Source organism: Ambystoma mexicanum, chromosome 1p (genome assembly GCF_040938575.1).
Source record: "Ambystoma mexicanum isolate Mex_15411 chromosome 1p, UKY_AmexF1_1, whole genome shotgun sequence".
Classification (NCBI taxonomy): Eukaryota; Metazoa; Chordata; class Amphibia; order Caudata; family Ambystomatidae; genus Ambystoma; species Ambystoma mexicanum.
The window spans coordinates 231,521,287-231,540,351 of NC_090921.1; the positions used below are offsets into that span (position 1 = coordinate 231,521,287).

Genomic DNA, 19,065 nt, shown 5'->3' on the forward strand with positions numbered 1-19,065 from the left:
AAACCATGATACCGTTAGGATTAACGATTCATTGTGTGGACGCTAAAAATTAAATAAATCGCCCTCCCTCTAAGAGAAGAGTCGGCACCCATAGTTGCAGGCATGCTGGATGGCGTGGATTGACGTAGCCATGTTTTCGGAAGTACATAAATGCCTGGGTGCCAGGGAACATAAAATATACGATCACTCTGCACAAGTATATCATTTAACCGTTTTTTTTGGCACTACATTTTGAACCAATTCCAATGTACCTCATGAATTGTAAGCCGCATTGTCGTGGCGATCACAATGAAATAAAGTCAACAGAAAAATATACATTATTGTAGTAGAACCATCTATAAGCAGATCTTGCAAAATATAACCCTAACTGAGCCCCTTTCCATAGAAGTACAAGCTACCATTGCAACAAATACTAAAGAGTCCCTCAGTTCTTGATCAGAAGGGTATTGTGCCAAGTCGTAACAAATGCTTGGGAAGGCACATATCACGCATGCGCATGAAAACCCACTCATCACATTCAAGAACCAGAAGGATCGAAGAGTTTCATTCAGGGCAAAATAAAGATTCTGTGATAATCCTTTCAAACTGAGGGTGAGTCATTTGGCAACAGGACGTAAACAGTACACTGTTGCACACACGACAGTGAGTTCTGATCAGTTCAAAATGTTAAACATAATGTGAAGTCTACCACAGCCTGACAGTTTACGGAGTAGGGCATGACGGGAATATGCAAATTAGTGTAAATCATTCCATCCAATCCGACCCACTAGGAGATCACAAAACAAAAAAGAGACTTAAAAATACCCCTCTGAGGTCTGGCGGCAAAGTTGTAATGCCGGTAATTACAGAAGCAGAAATATTGATTAAAATATGAGAATGTGAGCCCTGTGAATCGTTAAAAAGGTTTTCATTAAAATACCCGGCTGCCACTGTAGCATATTTACAAGCTTTTATTACTAGGGGAAGCCGTTGTGAGATATAGGAGGCGTTTTTATAAACTGAAACTTTTCATTACAACATGAGGCTGTTACTGATTCTATGTCAAGACTCAGAGGTTAGGATTATGTTCAACTCAACTCTTTACTTCAAGAGCAGCCATCCCATTGTATTTACATAAATCAACCTGTCAAATGAACTACAATATCCATGATCATAAGGGAAATTTGAAATGTGTGTTCTAGTGGTTAAACAATACCACGTGATCTCAACTGTCCAATCACGTCTAACAGTCCAATATAAACACCCCATTCTTCTTTATATCTTTCTCTTTCTTTGCTGCTCGAGCAGCTGAGATAATTGCAATTTGAATTCCTTTATTTGCGTATTATGTAATATTTGAGGCGAATGTTATAAGAGATAGCCTTATAATAAATAGAACGCGCGTGTGAACTGGGGAGCGAACCAACAAACACACTGCACTGTCACAGCTTGGCCGAACAAATCCGCTGGTAGATAACGCAACGGGGTGAAGGTTCCAGAGTTAGAGTTAGAGGACAGTACCACACGGAAGGGTATGCAAGGCGCGACAGGACTGGTAGAGGTTCTGGCACCTCTACGAAACTTCCATGTGTGAAGAGGAGAAGGAGTGATTAACAGAAGGAAACTCCTGTGGGGGCAAGGACACAATAGGGGAAATATATAACGGCAAGCAATTGCAACGAGGCGAACGAGCGCAGAACTCAGAGCCAGTCACAACAACATGCCATCTGCTGGTGGCGAAGGTGCACTGCAATCATTATAAAAAGGCTGCTTAGTTGAGGTGCAGAGCAGACAGGCTCAGTCCCAGGAGAAACTGACAGAAGCTGTCGGGAATCAGCGCAAAGGCCCCAGTCACTCGAATAACTCCTTGTATGGATGGGCACAGTCCCAAGTAAGATTGTGAATGGTAACCGACCTGCCTAGCTACATTTGAGAGCAATTTGACGGGGGCAACCCATGCAAAATGCATATTAAACGTTTTAAAAAACCAGCACAGCCATGAGCATGAGTGGGGAGTGTTGGCGGTCTCGTGCAGGCCGCCTCCGTGAGCCCCCCACCCCCTGTAGAACAGAGACACGGAGACGTGGATGTTGTCGGTGTGGGCTCCCCGGTGAACTGACGTCACCAGGAGCCGCCCCGTTTATTTAAACAGGCACGCGACGGAGTTGACGTCACTCCGTCGCGTGCGGACCCTTAAAGGGGCAACGCCACACTCCTCCTTTTCCATAACAACAAATTGGAAATAGGAGTACATAATAGCACACATCTAGAACACACAACACTCTGTAAGTTTCAACAAAACCCCCATTTATTGACAGCCACCCCGGATCCCCCGTGTGTACCTGTCATGGCCTGACCATTCATCCCCGGTCAGCCTCCCCGCTCAGTCCGTAACATAGTCACTGAGACGGGCAGGTTTCCCACGCCCTGATCTCAGGGGGTACCTCCTGCCGGCGTCTCGGGCTGGTGTTCCGGGGGAGGGTCCGCCTCGAGCCGGCGACTCCACTACGGCGCTTTCTCCCCCACCTTCATCCAAAACGCCTTCGCTCTCTCGGCTGTCCGGGTCGTCCACTCGGGATTCACCAATCTTCCTGAAGAAGGACGCATTCCTGGTCACTGATGACGTTCCATCTGATGCAGTCACCATTGACCCCTTGACTGCCACCACGTCCAGTGGAGCAGGCTCGTATGTGAGTGACAATTTTCCATGGGGATGGCGATTTCTCACCAGCACCTCATCCCCAAGAGCAATGTGTGGGGGTCTGAGCCCCCTCCGGATGTTCTCCATCTGCGTCCTGATCTGTCTGTCCTCTTCCACCTGCTCATTGTTGATGACGGCGGGGTCCCGGTCCCCCAGTTCCGGTATGACATCTCTCGGGCACCGCTGGAATAGTGCTTCGGCCGGGGCCACCCCCGTAGACGAGTGAGGGGTGGTGCGATAGCCTCGTAGAAATACGTACAGAGCCCTCTTCAGACACTCCCCTTTTCCATGGGCAATGCGGAACACCTTGTTGAGGGTGCGCATCATTCGCTCGGCCTCCCCGTTGGCACGGGGCCACAGTGGGGTGACCCGTCGGTGTTGAATGCCATACTCTTTCATGAGCTCTGCGAAGCTCTCCCCCTGGAACGGGGCTCCGTTGTCCGAGCACAGCACAGATGGGAGGCCATGAGTGGCAAAGATCTTTTCCAGCGCCACCACCACATTCTCAAACGCCACGGAGTCTATGAACTCAACTTCCGGGTACCTCGACCACTCGTCTACCACCACAAGAAAATGCGTGCCCCTGGAGGTAGACCCCGAGTCGGCGTGCACCACCTCCCACGCCCGAGTCCCGCGGGGCATTGTTTCAATGGACGGTTCTTTCAGTGCCGGGGCCGCCGCCTGACACCACACACAAGAGGCCACGAACGCCTCCACCTTCCGCTCCAGCTCAGGAAACCACACCTTCTGCCGGAGGCGAGCTTTGGTCTTGGGAGCCCCTTGATGACCCTGGTGTGCGAGCGCGATGACCTGCGCCACTTTGGCCTGGGGCACCACAATCCTTTCCCCTCTCAGTAGCAGCCCGGAATCGGAGAATGTTAGCTCCTCTCTCACTCTCCACAACTGCTCGAGAGTGACCCGGGCCTCACACGTTCTTCGCTCCACCGCCTCCAGCACTGTCTTCCAGGCACCCTTCTGCATGGCCTCCCTCAAGATGGAGAAACACTCGTCATTTTTCGACGCCGCCTCTAGTTCTTCCACCTGCATGGAGTTGGGTGTCGCAGTCTCTACAACTAGGCAGACGTGTTCGTCAGCTTCCTCCGCCGACGCCGACTCCTGCGAGTCGTTCCTGGGGTGACGAGATAGGTAGTCCGCCGCATTGTTGGCGCCGGGACGATAAGTCAATGACACCCCGTACTCCAGCAGGGCGAGCATCCACCGCTCAATCCTTACTGGCGGGCGAGATGACGAGCCCGCCATGATCGGCAGCAGCGGCTTGTGGTCCGTGACCACGGTCACGGGGCGCCCCAGAATGTACAGGCGGAAGTGTCGACAGCCCCACAGCACCGCCAGGGCCTCCCTCTCTATTTGAGAGTATCGTTGTTCAGTGTCCGACAGGGCCTTACTGGCGTAAGCTATCGGCCGGACCTCTTGGTCTTTTCCTACTTGTGTCAGCACCGCCCCTAGCCCATGTGGGCTGGCGTCTACCACGATCTCCGTCTGCAGGCCTGGGTCAAAGAATGCCATAGTGTCATGCGCCGCCAGTGCCCCCCGAATGTCGTCAAACGCCGCCTGTTCCAGAGGGCCCCACTGCCAGGGGGTGTCCTTCTTGGTGAGCGCCCTCAGGGGCTCAGAGCGGGATGCGAGATTTCTGATGAACCGGCCGCAGTAAGTGACCATCCCCAGAAAACTCCTCACCTCCGCAACATTTTCAGGCGGGCGCGCCTCCTTGATGTCTCTCACTTTGCGGGGATCTGGTGACACCCCATCAGCCTTGAACACGAACCCAAAGAATTCGATCTCCGTCTTCAGAAATTCGCATTTGTCCTTATGCAAGGTGAGACCCAGCAGACGTAGCCGATCAAAAGTCCTGGACAGGCGTGCCAGGTGCTCTGTTTCGGACTTGGCATACACCAGGATATCATCGCTGATATTGATGACGCCCTCCAGATCCGCCAGTGCACCTCTTATTATGTTCTGAAAGACCTCCGCTGCCGAGGACACCCCAAAGCTTAGTCTTTTATATCGGTAGAGCCCCCGATGTGTGGTAAAGGTAGTGATGTATCTGGACTCGGGGTGCAAGACCACCTGATGATAGCCCGATCTCAGGTCGAGTTTTGAGAAAAATCTTGCACCCTGCAGCTCTGCAATAATGTCATCGATGGTGGGGGTGAGGTGTCTTTCCCTCTTTATGGCCTTATTGGGTAGTCGCATGTCCACACAGATTCTCACCGCATCGGGTTGTTTAGGCTTGCGGGCAATGACGATGGGGGACACCCAGGGGGTGGGTCCATCCACCTTTTCGATTATGTCCAACCCCACGAGATTGTCAAGCTCACGATCCACCAGGTCCCTGAGATGGAACGGAACCCGTCGGTGCTTCAGCGCCACTGGTTGTATGGATTCGTCGATATGGAGCCGGACCGGCTCACCCACCAGCTGTCCAATGCCCTCAAACAGGGATCCATGTTTGGCCAGGAGGACCTGGATATCCTCCAAGTATACTGCATAGGCGAATGTGACGATACCCAGTGCCTCCGCCGCGGCACAACAGAGCAGGGTGTTATCGCTCACCGGTGTCACGTAGAAACGAGCCCTTATGTGTGAGTCCCCATACTGCACACCGGCCACAAAAACACCATCCAGAGGCAGAGGTCGGTCCCCGCCGAAAGTGAATATGCGTGCCTTTGGCGCCGCCAGCGCAGGCGGGGCCAGCATGGTCTTGTAATGCTGGCGGGCCATTACGTTTACCGATGCGCCAGTGTCCACTAGCATCGGCACAGAGTCTCCATTCACCAGCACGTTGCACCTGGGTTGTCTCTTGGAGCGGGACTTAAGCATGCTCACGCTGGACACGAAAAACACGTTCTCCTCATCATCGTCCTCCTCCTCGTCCTCCTGGGGGGCTCCTTTGTCCCCTTGGTCCACTTGGGCAACGTTGGAGGCCCTCTGGGGGCGGAAGAACCCGGCTCGAACTGGTCCTCTTGGCACTACCTTGGGCGCGGCTGATTTGCACATCCTTGCGAAATGGTCCGGGCCCGCACATCTGCCACATTTGACACCCATGGCCGGACACTCTGCGGGGTGTGGGAGATCATAGCCACACTTCAAGCATGGGACATTCGACCCCTGTGCGCGCTGACTCTGATTGTTCAAAGGGCGCCTTGACCCGCGGCCTCTTCCGACCGCGCAGATCTCTTCCAACTTGGCTGGGCGAACCCCCGCTTCCATCCTGGTTGCACGCAGTTCGGAGACTTCGTGGCACCTCCCCAGTTCTAGGATGCGAGGGAGGGTGATGCCTGGCTCGCGCAGGATCTGGCGTCTCAGCTTCCCCGAGCTGCATCCCTGAATGAGTTGGTTCCTGATCATGACATCGGGGTCATTCCAGGCACACGGTGCTGCCAGGCGCCGCAGCCGCCCAAAGAATACATCCAGAGTCTCGTCATCTTTTTGGCGGGCCGTACCCATAAGGAAGCGTTCATAGTCCGCATTGGCCATTGGCAGAAAATGATTATGGAGCGCCTCTTTGGCCGCCGCAAACGATCCATCCACCGGCTGTAGGGACATAAATACCTCATGCACCGCCGGGCCAGCAGAGTACAGTAGGGTGGCCAGCTTGCCGTCATCCGTTGTTTCCATTGTGGCCCTGAAATACATTTCCAGTCTATCCATCCACATCTTCCACCTCTGTCCAAGGCCAGATGGAGCACCTGAGATATCAAACTCAGGCATTGGTTGCAGGGACCCCGGTGGTTTCGGCGGAGGGACAGGTGGAAGTACAGGCGGTGCCTGACCCACAACAGCAGGAGGAGCAGCAGCAGCAGCAGCAGCAGCAGCAGCAGCAGCAGGATCCATAGTGGAGAGCGCACAGGCACCCCAAAAGAATGACAAGAAAAGGGGCCGCAACTCACCACCAGCCGTGACTCTTGCGGAGTTATCACCTCAGTCAGCCTGCCGACAATGATGTGTCCAAAAATTGAGTAGAGGAAGAGACCCCTATCTAACCAGCAGGCCTCCCACGGAGTCTCTCAGCCTCTGCTCGACGAAATTAGCATAAATTGTCAAAATTCTTCCTTGAAATTGACATGTGCTGTGTCCAGCGATCATCCGCCGCTGAAATGTCCAAAAATTAAACCCGGATGGCTCACCGACGCTTCGTTACGAAGCCGTGAGTCCCCAGGGCCTATTCACCAAAATGGCCGCCGGCCGCGTGCGTCGCTTCCTTCTCTGCGGTGTTCGGAGTTCGTCGCGCGCTCACAATCGATCATCTGCGTCGCGTCGGAACTCCCCCGCATTTCATGGAAGCGATCCCGGTCTCGTCGCCACTGTTGGCGGTCTCGTGCAGGCCGCCTCCGTGAGCCCCCCACCCCCTGTAGAACAGAGACACGGAGACGTGGATGTTGTCGGTGTCGGCTCCCCGGTGAACTGACGTCACCAGGAGCCGCCCCGTTTATTTAAACAGGCACGCGACGGAGTTGACGTCACTCCGTCGCGTGCGGACCCTTAAAGGGGCAACGCCACAGGGAGTACTCAGAGGACTCAGAGGGTCCACATGTGAGTGGCATCAGAATGAGCCAAGTGGTTCAGAAAGTGATGAGTGCTGGCTGGGGCCCCTCGCGTGAAGGCATGGGTTTCATGGAAGACCTCATAGCTTTCTCTCAGGAAATGGCAGAATTGAGAAGAGGAGTTCAAAGAGGTAAAAGGGAAACGAAAAAGACCTGCAGGGTATGTAGCGCCCAGACCCCGCCGGGATCGTCACGTAAAAGCAAAGGTGGCCAGAGGAAGGCAAGGTCGAGGGCCAGATACGGCCAAGATAGCTCACAGGATACATCTGAAGCAGACTGCATTAGCAGCGAAGAAACAGGAGATAGGAGCTCACAAGAGTCCGAGGACTCATCATCGAGTGATGCCAGTAGGCACAGAAACAAGAGGGGCAAGCCTGAAGAACGCCAAGGGAAGGAATTCAACCTAGATGCCCAGGTGCATCCAAGGTCATCAGAGTAGGACCCTCCTGGGAACATTACGGCCTATCTAAAAAGAAGGCCCAGGGCCCCCTGAGCAAAGAAGACAGGAGTAAGATGAGGGCGGAATGCCCTAGGCCCAAAGTTCCGGTCGGGGTAGTGGAAACACCCGAAATTGATGACTGCATGCTGACTTTCATGGTAAAACACAGCAAGGACATCAAAAAAGGTATTGATCGCTCCTGGAGGTCGTGTCAAGACAAACTCCTAGATGTGGTGGGACCCATCACAAAAATATGGCAACTGGCAGAGGAAGCTAAACAGAGAAAAGAGGCTATCGAGCAAGAGGTACTCTCAGGTTGGGTTCAAAGGGTGATCTGCCTACTGGGCAATGCAAATAGCTCCAACGCAACGGAGAGGAGGCGATCTATCCTCATGAAAATAGACTCTAAATTAGGAGAACTGGCGCGGTCAGAAACAGTGGAAGCGGCCAAGGGCAAACTATTTGGTGAGACATTTATCAAGGACATGGCAAGGTTTGCCAGCACGTACGCCACACTGGACAATGCACAGGCCTCCAAGAAGATGATCTTTGGGAGGAAGATTTTCAACAGGGCTGGCAGAGGCAAGCGCCGCTCAGCCAGCCGGTGCCCCTACTAAAGGACCTCAGGACACAGAGCTCACTGGAGGGAACAAGAAGACCGGCGAGCAAACCACTTCTTCCCCTCGAGGGGATGGGGCAGGGGCATAGGCTGGAGAGGCAGCGGCAGGCAACAACAGCAAAATAACACAGGTGAGAGAAAGAGCGCGAGCAGAGGCGATAAACGCAGTGATTCCTCCGGTGGGGGCGAGAGTGACCCTGCATATGCAAAGGTGGTCAACATTATCCTCAGATTCCTGGGTTGTCTGTTAGAATTCTCGCAGGAACCAGTACAGGGGTTCAAGGACAATCAGGTTCAGCAGAGAATATGAGGCATTGCTGGATAGCGAGATAGAGCAGCTGAGAATAAAAAAGGCCATTAGTCCGGCTGTCGGAAACCAGCGAGGTTTCGTAAGCAACATGTTTCTGGTGAAGGGCAAATGCTAGGTCAGGCCAGTGATCAACCACAGAGCACTGATCTCATTCATGGTGTACAGACACTTCAGCATGGAAGACATTCACCTACTGAGGGACATACTGTAGAAGGGAGACTGGCTGGCTCGGATAGATCTCAGAGATGCGTACCTGACGGTGCTTGTACACCAAAGTCAGCGTTGACTACTGCAGTTCCTCTGGAGGGATCAGAGATGGGAGTTTGTATGTCTCCCATTCGGACTGGCCTCAGCCCCCTGGTGCTTTGCCAAATTGATGAAGCCAGAAGTGGCACACCGTAGAGAGCAGGAGGTCAGACTGATTATTTACCTGGACGATATATGCATCATGTGCCAGGACAGGGAACTGATATCAGAACAAGTCAAGATTACGACAGACTTGTTACAGCAACTAGGTTTCTTAATAAACTGGGAGAAATCGGAACTAGTCCCATCCCAATCAATGTAATTCCTGGGGTTCATTCTCGAAACTGTACAGGGAACACTCAGCTTACCGCTAGAGAAGGGGAACTCTATAAAAAGAGACATAAAGAGCATGATGTTGAGAGAGATGATATCCTTGAGGGGGATAGACAGGCTGGTAGGGCAACTGTCATCTTCGATTCAGGCCATTTTCACAAGACCGCTCCACTACCGAGCATTACAACGACTGAAGATAGAACATGTCAGACAGGGCCTGTCATACAATCAGGAAGTCCCGATCTCACAGGAAGCGAGAACGGAATTAGAGTGGTGGTACCACAACATGGAGGCCTGGAATGGCAGGGTATTTGGCTCTTCCCCGGTCCTCGTGATAGAGTTGGACGCTAGTCGATGGGGCGGGGGAGCCCACTGCAGTGAGATGTGTACCCGGGGAAGGTGGTCAGAAGAGGAACTAGACCTCCACATCAATTGTCACAAACTGCTAGCGGGTTCGTTCACAGTCCGTTGCTGGATGCGAGAAGGCGCAAGATGTGCTATCCTCCTCAAAATGGACAATGTCTCAGCGGTAAGGTACATCAACTGACTGGGGGGAACAAGATCCAAGATGCTTAGAGAACTAGCCAAGGACTTCAGGCATCTTTGCCTTCAGAGGAGAGTCAGCGTAACAGCAGAGCCCTTACTGGGGCCTCAGAACCAGATAGCGGACTGGAATTAGAAATACCTTAAGGACTCCAGCGATTATCAGCTGGAGGGATCACTTTACCAATAGATCATGAGACGGAGGGGGCCATGTCAGACGGACCTGTTGGCTTCGAGATTAAACAGGAAGCTGGACAAGTTTTACAGTTGGAGGCCAGACCAAGAAGCGTGGGCGTCGGATGCCTTTCTCCAGGTTTGGGGACGAGTAACAGAATAAGCGTTCCCGCCGTTCACTATGATAGCGCGAACGCTGGCTCAGATCAGGAGACAGAGAGCAGGAGTAGTGCTGGTGACACCTAATTTGACAGGGCAGGTTAGGTTCCCGGACCTACTGGAAATGTCAAACGACACTCCAATTCTTCTGCCGCTCAGACAGGACATAGTAAAGGCCCAGCAGGAGAACGTCACCCACTCATGCAAACAGGGAAATTGAGACTAATTGCCTGGGTGATTTCAGGAGATTCGGGCCCAAGCCAGGTTTTTCAGGGGAAGTTCAGAGAGTCCTGGGCACCGGGGACCGGGAAGGTTTACAGAGTCGCATGGTGTAAGTGGAGTAGTTGGTGCATGGAAAGGGACAGATATAATCCATGTGGTGAACTTCTTAGCAAACCAAGCAGCGCAGTCCAAACCATATAGAACAATTAACACATATTGGTTGGCGATATCAGCTGGCCATGAATACATTGAGGGTAAACCCGTGGGTGAACACCCCTTGATTTCTAGATTATTAAAATGAGTTAGTTGCATGAGACCCCTGACGCTGAAATATTCGCGGCTGTGGGACGTGAGTATTGTGCTAAAAAACTTTGAAACATGGCCGGATAACGTAGACTTATCCAGGAAAGTACATTGGGCGAAACTGACTACTCTACTTTGCCTGAATTTATGCAAGAGGGTTTCAGAAGTCAAAGCTTTGGAGGTAGACAGAAAACCATTTTCACCTACAGGTGTTACATTCTACATAAAAAAAGCACAAAAACAGGGATCAGGACGCTAGATTATATGGCCTTTCCAGAGAGACCGAGGTTAGGTCCAGTCTGGTGCTTGAAAGTTTACGAGGGCATGGTAGAGCAGTTTAGACCCCCGGGTGAATCTCAGCTTCTGATAGAGGTTAGGAATCCTTTTAGAGCTGTGGCATCAGCTACTGTCGCCAGATGGGTAAAATGGTGCATGGATCAAGCAGGCATTGACGTGAAACAGTTTGGCGTGCACTCGACCAGGGGTGTGATGGCATCCACGGCTTTTAAGATGGGAGCACGCCTGGAAGATATCTTGAAGGCAGCAGAGGGGTCAAATGAGGAGACTTCTAAAAACGTTAATTTTAACCCAATAGATCAGGTGAGTATGTTGGTAATAAGCAAGCTTTAAACAAGCATAATCCGAGCCTCCCAGTCTTGACATAGAATACAAATTTTCAACACATTTGTTATAGAAAGTCATGATTCTATTAAAGACTTAGAGGCAAAGGATTATTGCACGCTTTCAATCGCTATTTTGAGACATAGCTAAAAATATGTTGTTAATTATGTAATGTTTTTTCATCAAAGCATATGACTACTGTGTTTTAGCGACTGCCCACCCGTCCAGAAATGGTTATGTCATCATTGTTATATATTGCCTAGACAGGTGTGGAATCTAAGTCAGTGGGTACATGAGGAATGAACGACGGGATCAAGAGAGTTCAGGCGTTTACCGGTTGGGACGCCAGTTCAGTTGTTGATCACCTTCAGAAAGAGGACGATATGAAAATGAAGGGGATGTTTTATATTGGACTGTTAGATATTATTAGACAGTTGAGATCACGTGGTACTGTTTAACCAATAGAACACAAACTTCAAATTTCCCTTATGATCATGGATATTGTAGTTCATTTGACAGTTTGGTTTATGTAAATACAATTGGTTGGATGCTCGAGAAGTAAAGAATTGAGTTGGCCATAATCCGTGCCTCCGAGTCTTGGTGCCAGAATGTCTAGTAGGCATGAATGACTGGAACCACTGTGAGCCACGATTGGCCCACATCTGGCCTGCATGCAAGAGAGCAGATATTCCATTGGCTATCTTAGATTTAAGTGCAAACTGAATCTTGGATAAGAGAAGGGGCTCTGCATCCATACCAGGTCGATCTATTGAGGTTCACACCGAACCTCATAAGGAGCCAAGTATCCTTAACAGGAAAGCAGACTTGAGGAACCGTCGGTGACGTGCTTGGAAGGTTTGGCACCCTGACCCCGATGTTGTCCCGTCGTACCCCTGTTTCTTCATCAACCAAGAAGGCTTGCAAGGGCGCTTTGTCACTTTGGAGTAGTGGGAACAACTACTCTCGGCTTCTCCTATGTACCCTCGAAAAGAGTTTCTTCTGAAGTATTCTTGGGCCATTCAGTGAACTGACCAGCTCGAACACAGGGTATCGCAGAGGAACGCCGCTGTCCCAAGTTGAGACTCGAGACTCTGGGAACGCTAGCTTGTGGTCCACGCCGCGACAATTTGCGGTTCTTGCGTTGCCCGGCTGTGGTAACCATGGCAGAATCTGCCTGCAATTCGTGCCTACTGTGTCCTGAGACGTGCTGCACCGGAACTATCCTTCTTCCTCCTTCAAGATCTGAGTAAAGGCTACTGTCCCACCATGGACGATTGATCCGCCCCACAGCCGCTGAGAGCCGGAGCATCCTGAAACTGCAGGGTGAACACCTACAGGCGAAGTGGGCTAGACTACCAAAGTTTGGTCCGGACTGTGTCGAGGGTAGATGAGTACTTTTCTAACAGCGAGTTGTTGGTAGATCTCTTTCTTCGGCTGGGGTCTCCCTCTGGAACAGCCTCCCAGCCTCTCTGAAACTTGAGGCAACCATCTCCTGTTCCCGAAGCACCTCAAGACCTTCCTCTTTGATTCTTCTTTCTCTCTTCCTTCTCCCTGCTGAATTCCTGACTGATACTGCACTGATCACCTGGCTACCCTCTGATTTCGGGCCCAGGTCCCTGCTGCCCCAGTTGCACATCCGCACTGTCTCCCAGCATCCTTTGCACTTGGGTCTGTATCTGTAACCTTACAGTCCCCCTAACTGCACTTTTGGACACCTGCTGTCTGCACTTACCCTTGCACCTGCCGGCCGCACTTCTCGTTATTGTTTGATCCCATGTACAGCACTGCCCTCTCCCCTTTCCCCTGGCACTTTTCCCCTCCCCTGCACTTGCGCGATCTCAATGTCACTTGGCCTAGTAAGATCGTTGTCTCTGTCCTCCCTCTGTTCCCCCTTCCTTACCTCGTCACGCCTTGAAACACTTGTCTATAGGCACGTTACAAATGCCATATCATATCATATCATATCATCCTTTTTTACGCCAGAGTGTCCCTCAAAAGATACTCACCTTGGCTGGGATAGCCTGCGCTCCCCAGCTATTCCCGAACTCTGAATCGGGCACAGCAGTGCGTGATGGTAAGGTCTGCGTCATGGGTGACCTGGATATTCAGGGAATGGAACTGCTTCCGGGTTCCTAGAGACCTCCTCTAAGGCATGGGGGGGCAACTCAACATGCGTGCAGTCCAATGATGCCACCACAATGGGCATGCCCGCAATTGCACAGAAGTAGGCCTTTGTGGCGTTGAACTGTGCCAGGGTGGTGGGGAGGGCGATGTGGGTTAGGAGGTCAAGCATGGTCTTCATGTTTAGGCGGTACAGGGGTAGTATCTGCCTGTCAGTGAGGGCCCCGGGTGTGGCCCTTGTACAAAGGATCACTGCACGCCTCTGCCTCGCCACCTGCATCCCCATCATCCTCATCCTCCTTCTCTCCCTGGCCTCCTGTTGCCTTAGCTGGTACTCCAGCCCCCAGAGCTGCAGATTGACATGCAGCGTCTCCAGCTCCATCTATGCAGAAATGACTGGCAGCATGGTTGTGTTGGGATGTGTTTTTGGGGCAGGTGCAGAGCTTTTGTACTCTTCCTGTGTGCATAGGGTGGATTGTGTGCACCTGTGGTCTAATGTCCTTCCGTCACCTGTGTCCATTTACTGGCTGCTCTGATGTGTTGTTATCTCCACCTTGGTTTTACCGGTACTACCAGCAAATATCAGTTGGTATTACCGGCAAATCCAATCTCGTAATAAGCCAGTGATTCAACTGTGCTGGTATTACCGGCTCAGGTTTCTGGTCCATCTGGTATTTTCATTGCTGGTAATTCCGGAAAGAGGTGATACCGTCACCGGAAATTCTGGCAACTATGTACCGGTAAAACTCGTACTTGGCCGTACCGGTAAATGTGCCGGTAAACTGTATTACCATATACCGGCAAACTCGCAATGAGACCCTATGTTCTTACGTGGGGATAAAGGCATGCATTTGTGCATCCAGCATGGACATGCAGTGGTACGGCAACATTTAAGATTTTAATATTACCCTACAAAACCAATTGCTAATTGTGTGGCCTTTTACCTAATTTTTCACAGGTTTGCTATAAAATGAACTACTTTAACCCATTTTTTCCCAATTTTGTGTTGGGTAAGAACCCCCCATTCTCATACTTATTCATGGGAGACAATGAAAAGATTCACCAGCCACCCCCACATGCAGATTACTGCTGTGCAGCTGAAGGGGAAACATGTACCTCCCCTAAGGAAGCATTTCATTGCAATGGCTGGTGAACATATATGCAGATCTCAAGGGAGCCTGTGCAAACTGCACCTAGATGTGAGAATTCTGGCAGGGATGTGGCTGTGCTATTGTGATAGCAACACCTGTGCTACAAAACAATGTACCTGTGTGCTCCTTTAAAACCTTGAAAACGAACCACATGTTTCAACTACCTAATTTAATGTTTTGCAAACCATGATACCGTTAGGATTAACGATTCATTGTGTGGACGCTAAAAATTAAATAAATCGCCCTCCCTCTAAGAGAAGAGTCGGCACCCATAGTTGCAGGCATGCTGGATGGCGTGGATTGACGTAGACATGTTTTCGGAAGTACATAAATGCCTGGGTGCCAGGGAACATAAAATATACGATCACTCTGCACAAGTATATCATTTAACCGTTTTTTTTGGCACTACATTTTGAACCAATTCCAATGTACCTCACGAATTGTAAGCCGCATTGTCGTGGCGATCACAATGAAATAAAGTCAACAGAAAAATATACATTATTGTAGTAGAACCATCTATAAGCAGATCTTGCAAAATATAACCCTAACTGAGCCCCTTTCCATAGAAGTACAAGCTACCATTGCAACAAATACTAAAGAGTCCCTCAGTTCTTGATCAGAAGGGTATTGTGCCAAGTCGTAACAAATGCTTGGGAAGGCACATTTCACGCATGCGCATGAAAACCCGCTCATCACATTCAAGAACCAGAAGGATCGGAGAGTTTCCTTCAGGGCAAAATAAAGATTCTGTGATAATCCTTTCAAACTGAGGGTGAGTCATTTGGCTACAGGACGTAAACAGTACACTGTTGCACACACGACAGTGAGTTCTGATCAGTTCAAAATGTTAATCATAATGTGAAGTCTACCACAGCCTGACAGTTTACGGAGTAGGGCATGACGGGAATATGCAAATTAGTGTAAATCATTCCATCCAATCCGACCCACTAGGAGATCACAAAACAAAAAAGAGACTTAAAAATACCCCACTCAGGTCTGGGGCAAAGTTGTAATGCCGGTAATTACAGAAGCAGAAATATTGATTAAAATACGAGAATGTGAGCCCTGTGAATCGTTAAAAAGGTTTTCATTAAAATACCCGGCTGCCACTGCAGCATGTTTACAAGCTTTTATTACTATCGGAAGCCGTTGTGAGATATAGGAGGCATTTTATAAACTGAAACTTTTCATTACAACATGAGACTGTTACTGATTCTATGTCAAGACTCAGAGGCTCGGATTATGTTCAACTCAACTCTTTACTTCAAGAGCAGCCATCCCATTGTATTTACATAAATCAACCTGTCAAATGAACTACAATATCCATGATCATAAGGGAAATTTGAAATGTGTGTTCTAGTGGTTAAACAATACCACGTGATCTCAACTGTCCAATCACGTCTAACAGTCCAATATAAACACCCCATTCTTCTTTATATCTTTCTCTTTCTTTGCTGAGATAATTGCAATTTGAATTCCTTTATTTGCGTATTATGTAATATTTGAGGTGAATGTTATAAGAGATAGCCTTATAATAAATAGAACGCGCGTGTGAACTGGGGAGCGAACCAACAAACACACTGCACTGTCACAGCTTGGCCGAACAAATCCGCTGGTAGATAACGCAACGGGGTGAAGGTTCCAGAGTTAGAGTTAGAGGACAGTACCACACGGAAGGGTATGCAAGGCGCGACAGGACTGGTAGAGGTTCTGGCACCTCTACGAAACTTCAATGTGTGAAGAGGAGAAGGAGAGATTAACAGAAGGAAACTCCTGTGGGGGCAAGGACACAATAGGGGAAATATATAACGGCAAGCAATTGCAACGAGGCGAACGAGCGCAGAACTCAGAGCCAGTCACAACAACATGCCATCTGCTGGTGGCGAAGGTGCACTGCAATGGCTAATCCCCCACACTAACGTGAGAGGGGGTTTAGATTCTATTAAAGACAAGGAGGCGATTATTATGCATTCTAATCTTTACTCTGAAACCACAGCAGCAAAGAAAAAACTTTACAAACAAAAAAGTTTAAAACAGAACTAAACAGAGTTCAATGTCAATGCAAGGGGGGACTCCCCAATCGATCATGGAGGACAGGTCATGCCCTGCAGGAGGCCAATGAGCAGGGACCCTTCCTTATATAAGTCCATTACTCGAAACCCAACCCCTCTTTCTGTAGCTGTCTTGAACCAGACGTCCACTGCACAGGTCAGATGAGAAACGATGAAGGCAAATCAGGCGCATCTCTCGTACCACGTCCTCCATAACTTGAATCTGTGAGCCACCCTCCTGCTCAAAATCTCAACTCGTAGCTGTAAAACAAGCAAGAAGGGTGGGTGGATGGGAAGACCAACAAACCAAAGACTGTTCTTTCTTAAAACATCTGTGTACATGCGTGTCCTAAATGTCATATCATATCATACCCAGGGTGGGTGGGTGGGATAATAATCGCCTCCTTGTCTTTAATAGAATCTAAACCCCCTCTCACGTTAGTGTGGGGGATTAGCCATTCTATGACAAGACAGGAGGCTCATATTATGCAAGTTCAAAGCCCTTGCATCTTACTAGCACAACATCATCAATACCATAGACAATATAATAAAATAATAGAAGAAAATTCATTAAATACTTTCATTAGATCAACCAACTGGCCACCCGAGAATTGCCCAAGACTAGGCTGCTTTAATAACTGTCATATAAGGCATAGCCAAATCCCCTGCAGACCAACTGGAAGATGTGCCAATTCCAGCTTTCCTTACAGGTCACCAAACCCAACTGGTTAAAAGAGGGGAAACACTGAACCAAGTTTTCTACACTAGTAGGATGGGCCATCTCATGCGTTAAAGGAAGATATTGCATAAAAGACAGGGCATGTTACATAACTACACTGGGGAACAAGTGGGAAGACAAACCTTCATAAAAAGGTAAAATGGGAGTAAAAAGGTAATTTATTAATCTGTAATAGGACGACCCATCCTGAACGGAGATGAAAAGCAATAGACTTAACCCACAATTGTCTACAGACATATGAATATAATAAAGAAAGTATGTCTTCTGGAGGCGGAAGCAGAATGGAAGATCAGGCCCCATCTGACCGCTAACATGCCAAATTACCCAAAACGGAGAACAACAGACCACCCAAGCTATTGAAGAAGGACTTTGCTACCATGACAAAGGCAGATATTTACAAACCTGACCTATAAGAGTCCAAACTTGGCAAAGAGAAAAATGTATCTTATATCCAACCACTACCATTATAGTGAAATCTGAACCCCTGTACAGATGTGCCCGATGCTTGATCTTGTACCCTCCTCCATGGTATGACTCCCCTAGAGGATCATAAACTAACCGAAGGAGGACCCTCTAAATTCCAAAGTCTCAACAAGTACTCTAAACTGTAAAGAACTGATCCTTAAGCAGTTAAAATGAAGTCGCTCCCCAGAAGAGAACTATCCTCTACCTTATGCAATTTGAAGAACCTTGAAGCTCCCAGCACCCAGAGCTGGCACCTTATTGCAACCAACAATCTCCTGTGAAAACCTAATAGGTCTACCTGCCATGCAGTAGACTAGGCGACACAAGTCATTAACTAAATATATATATATATATATATATATATATATATATATATATATATATATATCCCAGCCCTCTGGGAAACGCACTGACAGACATGGATGGGAGAGTAGTAGCGCTTCAAAACCCCTCTATCCCACCAAGGGAAATTGAACCTCCCCAAAGGAGGAGAACCCTTCCCCACTTATCTAAGGAAACCCTTGCAACCCCAAAAGAAGGCTACCCCGAGGACCACGCTAAAGCCTCGCTTTACACCCTTAAAATAAATACACTCTTGCACTTCCAACCAACTCCCTGACCATGAAATGGGCTCAAATGAACTTATGGAAATAACAGGCATTAGCGCAAAGGAAGTAAACTGACGGGAGGGAAATGCTCAGTGCGAGTCTGCACTGGTCACGAGTCAGAATTCCTGTAAAGGAAAAACAGAACCATCGGGTATACTCCAAGAGGTGTAATATCCTGATGCAACCCTCCCCAAGGATGGCGGGAAGGGGAATGAGGGGGAAAGCACTCTGGGGAAATATCATGCCCCGTAAATGAAAAGGTTGTGAAAGCATATTGGGACCACTGCCCCTCAGACCCTGAGGTCAGAGACTCTGCGTGTTTTGTGAGGCAGAGCTGGCCACTAAGGTAATCAGGGAAGGAATATTAAGCACATTACCCATAGCAAAATAGCCCTTGTATAGTGCTACGAACCCTCAGGTATACTAGAATTACTCATCACTACTACCACCAGTATGGTGTGAGGTGTTTATTCATCGATTGCAGCGGGATAAATGACTGATTTATACCCTTCCAAGATAGGAACCTGCATCAGTAGGCTGATCACGGGTGTGTAGCCGGCACTCCATTCGCTGCACCGTAGAAAATATATATACATAACAAAAGAGGCTAAACAACTCTCCTGAGTATATCAAAGCCTTGCTATACTCCTCGAGCAGAGGAGAAATTGGAACACGCTGCCAGACAGACAGCTGAACAATAGGCCAAGCTTTGGGAG

The 19,065-nt window shown here is 49.4% G+C and overlaps 2 non-coding genes across 2 annotated transcripts; both read right to left on the minus strand.

Moving 5' to 3' along the window:
• Nucleotides 1-433: 433 nt before the first annotated feature.
• Nucleotides 434-534, minus strand: LOC138461888 (small nucleolar RNA U13). The gene has a single exon (XR_011264498.1). It is a non-coding gene; the product is annotated as a small nucleolar RNA U13 (small nucleolar RNA).
• Nucleotides 535-15,100: 14,566 nt separating this feature from the next.
• LOC138461910 (small nucleolar RNA U13) lies at nucleotides 15,101-15,201 on the minus strand. The gene has a single exon (XR_011264520.1). It is a non-coding gene; the product is annotated as a small nucleolar RNA U13 (small nucleolar RNA).
• Nucleotides 15,202-19,065: the final 3,864 nt, after the last annotated feature.